At 34.4% G+C, this 9,739-nt stretch overlaps 1 long non-coding RNA gene across 2 annotated transcripts in view; it reads right to left on the reverse strand.

Annotated features, from left to right (window-relative positions):
• Nucleotides 1-6,669: 6,669 nt before the first annotated feature.
• Nucleotides 6,670-9,739, reverse strand: part of LOC106880274 (uncharacterized) — a 23,028-nt gene continuing 19,958 nt past the window's right edge. For both annotated transcript variants that reach the window (XR_016241861.1, XR_001410731.3), the window contains one exon: nucleotides 6,670-9,043. This is a non-coding gene — a long non-coding RNA (uncharacterized LOC106880274). The remainder of the gene's footprint in view (nucleotides 9,044-9,739) is intronic.

Consider the following 9,739-nt stretch of genomic DNA (forward strand, 5'->3'; position numbering starts at 1 on the left):
TATGGTGATAGACTCATTTTCTTCCTTTTTGAAGTTCAATCTACTCGTATATCTACGATGACAACACCCATCCACTACATCTTTAATAATTTCAGCGTTCGCCTCCCAAGAAATGCATGACGCTCCCTTTCTTGTAATTGCTTTTTTAACGAGTAGACGATCGGTGATCGTTTCAGCCTTCAACCTATTAGTGAACTTTGTCTTTGTGCAACTTACTTGGGAAAATATGCGCTCCACGCACGCTGATGAATGAAGTAACACCGTCAAATTAATCATGAATTGTGACAGCCTCTCAAATTTAGTGTGGTCAAGCCCGTCTTTGAGATTGAGTATGGAATACCAGAATTCAGGTATGCTTTTTGAGGAAACAGGAATATCTTTATATTGCTGAAATAATCTCCACTCATCGTCTAGTTCATCAAGTACGTTTTCTGGTGCAATTGCTGGACAGTTTGATGCCAAAGGAATAATCGACCGAGGAGAGTTAGTAAGATCGCGTGCTACTTTTGGATCAAGTATTTCTAAGAGGGCAAACATTCCAGCTTCATCGAGAGGAAAGCGCATTTTTATATGAAAGCATAATTCTATTAAAAAATTTTTGCAATCGGTTTTGAATCTAGCTGAGTCACCAACGATGGGATTTTGTTCTAGATATCTCATTGCACGTCCACTAAGGTAAATATCACTCATATCTTTGTGATTTGTTGTGTTATTAAGATTAATATCTGATAATTTATATACAGCTAAACCACAATGAGTAAGTGAACAAGTGGTCACCAACACGTAACTTGTAGTTGCCCGGTATGATACAAGTATAAACAAATACTGACTACGTACGATCGGTAATTATGTCACATATAATATTTGTATCGATAAATTCATTACGTGAGATGATTATGGATGATATATAGAAAGTTTACAAAGTATTACAAGAGGTGCAACTTTGGTACATATTGCATCAAAAGAGTATGACACCGAATTCTCTTTAAAATATATGTCTGCAGCCAAAACTAACTTAGAAACCCAGATTTAATATAAATTTGGAAATTAAAACCCATAAACCCATCATTGCTCCCAAAAGACCAAAATTTGAGTGGAAAACCACATCAGTGATACACACGGACTCGAGTTTCTGGGTGGTTACCTGTCCTCAGCGTGTGTTGATCACCACTTAGTGATGAAAACTCACTCCACTCGCAAAATACTATATGCTTTTTCCAACGATCTCGAAAAAGGAGAAATAAGCTCTATTAAATCTCTGGGTGAGATGTAAACAGTAGCTATACGGAATCGTAACATATAATTGCCATATATACGTATGTGTGTGTGTGCGTGTGTGTGTGTGTGTGTGTGTGTGTGTGTGCATATATATATATATATATATATATATATATATATATATATATATATATATATATATATGCATATATATATATATATGCATATATATATATATATATATATATATATATATGCATATATATAAATATATATATATGCATATATATAAATATATATATGTATATATATAAATATATATATATATAGATATGTATATATATATATATATATATATATATATATATATATATATATATATATATATATATATAAATCAAAATAAGCAACACAGATTTCAAAGATGATTGCAGTACGCACGTTTCATGCTACTCCATTTATTTAATGTAATGCGAGCATTACATTAAATGCAATATGTAGAGCAATCTTCAGCTGCACGAAAATGCAGAAAATTACAGTAGAATAGACATATTATAATTGTGGCAACATTTCATGGAGTAGCATGAAACGTGCGTACTGCAATCATCTTTGAAATCCGTGTTGCTTATTTTGATTTTTTGATCACCTATATTTTCGGAATGGTTTTTGTATAATACCATACCATACGATATTCTGGTGCCTAAACATAAGTACCATATTCAATCTTGAATCTAAATCTAAACCTATATATATATATATATTTATTTATATATGGCCTTGCTCTAATAGTTGAGTCACTATCAGAACTAGAGTAGAAGTTTCAGATATGGAAGCAAGGTCTAGAATCGAAGGGCCTTAGAGTCAATCTAGCGAAAACCAAAGTCTTAATAAGTAGGAGGGCACACAAATCACAAATACTTTCAGATATATGTCCCTGCTCGATCTGTAGAAAAGGCCTAGATAGAAACTCCGTAAGATGTACCCGGTGTAAGCTATAGACATATAAGAGGTGCAGCACTATCAAAGGAAGGCTAACTGGGAAGATAGTTTTTGTGTGTGTCAAATACTCAAGGGCAATAAAGACTGAAAATGTGCAGAAAGCAGCTTCCGTCACATGCCAAGGGGAAAAACTAGAAGTTGTCGATAGCTTCTGTGACCAAGGTGACCAAGTCAGTATAAAATTCCAAGAGAGCTAGAGGTTGTGAATCCAATCAACAAAGGGATAAAGTTGATGAATACCAACTCTTGATCCCCTCCATTTTCTTATTGCCATATATATATATATATAATATATATCACAATTTAGGTTAGTTGAAATATGTTTGTCACATATTTCAACTGCTAAAGGCAAATACACTGCAGTTACTGTGGAGAAAAAATCTCTCTTATGGTAAGATGGTGTGTCGCCCTTTTTTACCATAAGCGAGAATTTTTTCTCCGCAATACTGCTGTGTATTTGCCTTTAGACACTGCTTAGCGCATTTATATATATATATATATATATATATATATATATATATATATATATATATATACTACAGGCTTCTTTCAGTTTCCGTCTACCAATTCCGTCGACTAAGGTTATGGTCGCTCCGAGGCTATAGTAGTAGGCGTCTGCCCAAGGTGCAATGCAGTGGGACTAAACCCAAAACCATGTGGTTGGGAAGCCACGCCTGCGCCTATGTGTATAATATAACTATATGTATGTGTGCATGCATGTGTCTATATATATATATATATATATATATATATATATATATATATATATATGTGTGTGTGTGTGTGTGTGTGTGTGTGTGTGTGTGTGTGTGTGTGTGTGTGAGTTTGTATCAGTTTCCCTATCCGTTTTCCCTCGCTCTCCCTCGATTTGTCTGTAGCTATCTTTCTGTTTATCACTTTCTCCATCTACGTTTGTAAATCTATACTTCATGTGTGTATATTATCCGTGTATGTGTGTGTATGTGTGTGTGTATTTGTGTATATGTGTTTTAGTGTGCACAAGCGTGCATGTGCATGCATGTATGTGTGTGTGTGAGAGAGAGAAAGAGAGAGAGAGGGGGGAGTTAATACTGAAATAAAAGAAGGAAAATGTTGTCCACTTCTGACAGTACTTTGACATTAAATCTGGGGAACTGACCTTCAACTGGTTTAGAGAAAAATCACAAAAAAGGTGACAGATTTGTTTGCTTATTTATTTAATTATATATTTATCTTCCTCCTCCTTCTCCTCCTCCTCCTCCTCCTCATCATCATCATCATCAATGTCATCATCCTCATTGCTATTGTTGTTGTTGTGACTTATCTTATCTTACGTAAACGTGAGGTTACGAACAATTTATCAGGTTCTATGTGGTAAATGCACAAGTGAAGCTGCTATACTGTTATACAAATTATGAGAACCTATGCAGCTACAAAATTGCGCTCTGTCATGACATCTGTGTTAACAACACTTGGGTTATTCCTATAAACTATAATATTGTTATTCCTATAGTGTTATTCCGATAAACTATTATTCATAAAATTCGTAATAAAATATTTATGTTAAAATCCAGTGTTACCTAAGAAACATTCATTATTACATCCACAAATGTTGTGTCCATTACAGTATGCAAACACGGATGTTCTAAGTTCCCATCCCGCCTAGATTTTATATTTCATTCCTCCATTGTCGATAAAATAAAGTATCCGTTAAGTACTAGAATTGATGTAACAGTTTGATTCCCTCTTCTCAAAATTGCTGGCCTTGTATCTCAATCAGAAAACATCATCATTATTATTATTACTTGTAAGACGGTGAGCTGGCAGAATCGTTAGCACGCCGGGCGAAATGCTTAGCGGTATTTCGTCTGCCGTTACGTTCTGAGTTCATATTCCGCCGAGGTCGACTTTGCCTTTCATCCTTTCGGGGTCGATAAATTAAGTACCAGTTACGCACTGGGGTCGATGTAATCGGCTTAATCCCTTCGTCTGTCCTTGTTTGTGCCCTCTATGTTTATCCCCTTGTGGGCAATAAAGAAATAGGTATTTCGCCTGACTCCTCGTTCTGAGTTCAAATTCCACCGAGGTCGACTTTATCTTTCATCCTTTTCGGGCTCGATAAATTAAGTACCAGTGGAATATTGGGGTCAATGTAAACGACTAGTCCCCTTCCCCAAAAATTTCAGGCCTTGTACCTATAGTAGAAAGGATTATTATTACTAAGCCGGCGAGCTGGCAGAATCCTTAGCGCGTTGGACGAAATGATTATCGGTAATTCGCCCGTCGCTATGTTCTGAGTTCAAATTCGGGGTCGATAAAATAAATACCAGATAAACACTGGGTCAATGTAATCGACTTATCCCATCCCCCAAAATTGCTGTCCTTGTGGCAAAATTTGAAACCATTATTATTATTACTTGTACAATGTTACTCGTCACGTGACGATTGATTTAGGAAATATATTTTTTCTATCGGAATTAAAATCTAGAAATATGGCTTTCGTATAATAACTATATGATCTTCTTTACCTTATTTTCCTTCTCAAGCTAATCTCCGTTGCTTTTCTTGTTTAATTTCTTCTATTTTGGAGTTCCATGAAACAATTGAAAATAGTTTTATACATACATTTGAGTGACGTTCGTTTCACTTGATAATATGGGCCAAACAGTTTAAATATGATGTGCTTGTTTAATTAAAAATGTTACATAAGCTGTTTAGATCTTTTTAATTGTCAATAAAACTAATTTTGACGATTTCCCGACAATCACCACCTCAACCGCCATATTTAAAGCATTGTGCCTATGCTAGAAACAAATATTATTATTGGTGTTGTTTCTTACCACAGAAAGATGCGTTCGTTATCCTTCGTGTGATTTCAACAACAAAAACAAAAAAAAGGAAGAAGATCGTTGGATTACACGCTTGCTCCGTTGAACGGGGCTTTTGTCCGAAATTTATTTATAGAGCGGTAAGCTTTTTATTGCTATTTTGCCCAGTTTAGAAAAGACTTGAATTTGCCAAGTATTTTTTTTTTTTTGTCGTAAGGCATTTTAAACATGACGACTAAGAAGAAATCCAATTTTTCTAGCAAATGACTCTCACTCACATACCCAAACACTAGCAGTCAAAATTCTAAAGGACAAAATAGCAACAACGGCAGCAAGATTTTCTCTTATGCTTTCATTTCGCTGCAACAACGGAATTTTTTATTAAGAGTCAACTAGTGGATGATGTGACACGAATTTGTGGCCAAAAACAACTACTACTATGCCTGACGCTATTATCTAGAAACGGGGGAGAAGAAGAGAGACCTACCTTTAAGAAACGAAGTGAGGAGATTTCAATTGCATTGAAAAGAAGTCTTTAGGATCCCCTCGCCGTTATGTGGAAAGATCTAATTTCCATAAACCGCAACATATATAAGAATATCTGCCCGGTTTCTAAGGACAAGGCGAAGAGACAAGTGAAAATAGTGCAAAAAAAAATCATCTTCCTATAGACTCATACCATATTTCATGAGTTACACTTTATAAGAAAGCTGACCAAGTCATTCGCAATGAGATGAAACCTTAATAGGTTCTCCTAAGGGCGTTATAGCAGGTGTAGAGTGAAGAGATCTCGAAGAATGATATGTAGTCAGCAGAAACCTACATAGACTTATAATTCTTTATGAAATCCTATAAATCACAGAGCTGTGTGTCATCACAGACACGGAAACAAAAGCAATGAGACTGGTTGTTGAAGATGGAAATCCTAGCTGTTTTTACTTACCCTTTGAGCCCAGATCTCCTGAACCTTTTTTCGCCATACACTTGGTACTCTACCGGTGCTACGGTATAGAGTAAATAAGCCATTCACCGGTTAACTGGTGTTATGGGCTCAAAAGGTAGCAAGAGCCATTTCAGACTTTGTACCTGTTCGGAGGATCAACATCTGAACATTTTTCTTGCGTATTTAACAAGTGTTGTGAACGCTGTAGAACAAGACATAAGACACAGCAGTGGTGAACTGCAAGCATGTTCGTTTGTTAGTTAAAACTAATTTTCTTTCTTAATGTAAGAAAGATATGGTTGTCAATTTTTTTTTCTTCATTTCTATAAATTTCCTACCGTTTCCCAATGTCATATTTTGTTCTGACCTATTCATGCAATAATTGCAAACCTACCGTTACCAATGAAGTCAACGTTAATAGTTTATGTAACTGCTGTTTAGTTATAGGAAAATGTATAGCGAATTTGATCATAATATTTATTTTGATATCTATAATCAAACTCTTCTACTTATTCTTCAGCTTCAAGTGAAAATCCTTCAAACTTATTACTTCTACTTTTCATGAGATATTTATGTAAATAACAGTTTTCTAAATTCAGAGAATGAATATTCATGCCACCATATAAAATATTCGATATGCCTACAAAAATATTTTCTTGTATATAATTCGCATATAAAGATAAAGTCAATATAAAGCTGTAGTAGTTTTTATATAAAGCTTTATTGTAAATAAAAAAAATGAAAATTATTGAAGATGATAAAAAGTTCAATAGCAGGAGAGACCGATTAGCCTGGTGACTGCCATTTAAAAAATCATTAGAGCATTTAATGTCGTTATAGGGTAAGCTACCAGCAATCCGAGATATCAGCATAATGTCAATCACAGATTCACTGTAACAACCTACGAGCCCACGCATTAACGCTCTTAGGAAAAGCATGGAGTCGCCCTCCCCATTTCACATCTGTATAGAGTTGATGTAATATTTACTTTCGTGTTTCTATTTACATACAAGAATATGCATGTGTATATGTATTTATGTATGTATGTATGTATGTGTGTATGTATGTATGTATGTATGTATGTACGTATGTACGTATGTATGTATGTATGTATATATGTACGTATGTATGTATTGGCGCCTTACAGTCGTACACGTGGATAATAAATTATTCGATTCATGTACCGTAGATGTGTAATTGTTCTGTTTACTTCAGTTGAATAATTTGCATTATCACAAAATTTAATTATCACAAAATTTAATAATGGAAGAATGTATGACTATAGTCAATAAAATTGTGGAGTTTTTTGTGTGTGTACCATATGCTTGTGCGTGTACATGTAGGCATATGCATAGATAACAAGGCATTTTTCTTTTCTCCCACGTTACATACATATACATGCACACACATACACATGCATACACACACACTCTTACATACATACATACATACACATGCATACATATATATATATATATATATATATATATATATATATACGCACATGCATATGTATGTGGGTATGTATATATATAGATATATCTATATATATGCATCAATCAATTGAAGTATTTCATTTCAACCCAGGAACGTTAAACGCTTTTTTGGAAACGTACTAAATAATAATTCAATTCCTTTAGTTGTAAGAACACCACTCAAAAATATGCACTTCATATAGAGTGCTGACGGCATTGAGTTTGGTGGAGCGTAGTTCTTTACACGTGATACTCCCCATTAAGTTCACCGTTGTTCGATAATAAAGTTCGGGAATCGAACTCAGCATTGCTAAACATCGGAACATTCTTTCGCTGCTCACAACAAAAGTGCTGTGCCAATCTTGGAACATTGGCTGTATAGTCCATTGTCGCAATTCTTTAATCGTAAAAGAACTGAACTAATTGTATCTTATTGGTTACAAGATACGAAACGTTGATTCTTGGACAATAGTTTGCCATTTCTTTAATTTAACCAGCTTTAAGCTTTCTAAATAACGGTTAAAATTGTTTATAGATATTTCTTTAATATCACTCTGAGTCTTCATGATATAAATTGCCCCAAGAAAAATATAAAAATAAATCGATGCGAGATCGAATTCCTGAACAAAATTGTTGAACATTATTCTGAGTTGACTGAGAAAAATCTACCTAAAGCCAAAAAGAAAAACGCTGGTTTTAATTTTTTTAGTATCTTTTTTTACTTTTCGTTGTTCTTTTCTTCTTTCTTTTCATCATAGAATCACCTGTTTTGTCCCCGTTGAAGAATATTTTTAAGAAAAAAATAATTTTGTCGTTATTTGAATAACAGAAGCTATAGCTTCTTTGGTTTTAAATCTTCACAACGTGTCGTCCAAAAATGCCAGAAAAACACATACACTATTAGACCTCCCATTAAGAGAGTCAAAGAGGCTACACTGTATACGAAATATACAGTGAAATTATCAGCTTTGAAGAACATAATTTAGACTTTGAAACACAAATATCACACAGTATATGAATAAAGATAACTATTTGGTTGAAAGGGCTTTAAAAATGACTGCTAAGTAAGATTTAGAATTCATTTTATATTTCAAAAATTATATTAATTGCACAGGATGAGAATTAAGTAAGAAAATTTAAAATGCGTGGATAGACCCTAAAAGAAATGAACAAGTATACCAAAGAAGCTGTCTGCTATAGCTTGATACAAATCCTCTTTCAATGAAAAGAATGAAAAGCAAATAGATATATGTGATGTGTGCAACAAAAACATAGGAAAACCTAAAATTCACTTGATTTAATTTAAATATAAATTAATTTGGGTCTTTCACTCCAGACGTATTTTGGTGTGGAAAAAAGACAAAGACAGAAGAAGGGACAGGAGAAGAAAGAAGGAAATAGAATCAAAAACAGGTTGATGCAAGAAATTTGTTTCTGCAAATCTTTTGCCAACTGCTGGGAAGAACGTAATCCTCGCCCAAATATCTGGGACGTAACCAAGGTAACGTGAGGTCTTCCTAAAATTACCAGCAAATTCCGTCCTATTTCTCTACAGGAATCACTCCACAGACGTAGTGATGGATTTTCGGCAGCAAGCCAACCTGAAAACGGATACAAGAAAACTGAAACTTAGTGAAAAGAGAAAGGAAATAATAATACTAATAATAATGATAATAATAATAATAATAATAATAATAATAGTAATAATAATAATAATAATAATAATAATTGTGGAGGTGGTGTTGGTATGGTTATTGAAGGTAATCTTGGTGTGGGTGTGATGATATGATACCGTTGATGATGATGATGATGATGATGATGATGATGATGATGATGATGATGATGATGATAAAATGATGGTGATGATGAATAATTTGGATGATTGTTGCAGAGGGAAGTGGTGATGGTGGTGGTGGTGGTGGTGGTGGTTGTGGTAGTTGTGGTTGTAGTGGTAGTGGTGTTGATATGATGGCGGTATTGGTGGTGGTGGTACTTATGATGTGTAATGTCGATGGTAGTAAAGGTGGTGACGGTTAGTAGTGAAAATAATTACGGTAGCAGTTGTAGCTGAAGTAATAGTTATAATAGCGAGAGGGTGGTGTTGGTGAAGGTGTGGGCAATGACTGTAATAATAATGATGATGATGATGATGATGATGGTGATGATATCAACAACAACAACAACAACAACAACAGTAATGATGTTGAAGAAGCTGCAATGATGGTAAAAACGTGCTTTCGTAATCGTGATTATAATGGTAGTTACAACAGTGATGTTGATGATGATGACGACGGTAG

Source organism: Octopus bimaculoides, chromosome 5 (genome assembly GCF_046866305.1).
Source record: "Octopus bimaculoides isolate indiv1 chromosome 5, ASM4686630v1, whole genome shotgun sequence".
In the NCBI taxonomy this organism is placed as follows: domain Eukaryota; kingdom Metazoa; phylum Mollusca; class Cephalopoda; order Octopoda; family Octopodidae; genus Octopus; species Octopus bimaculoides.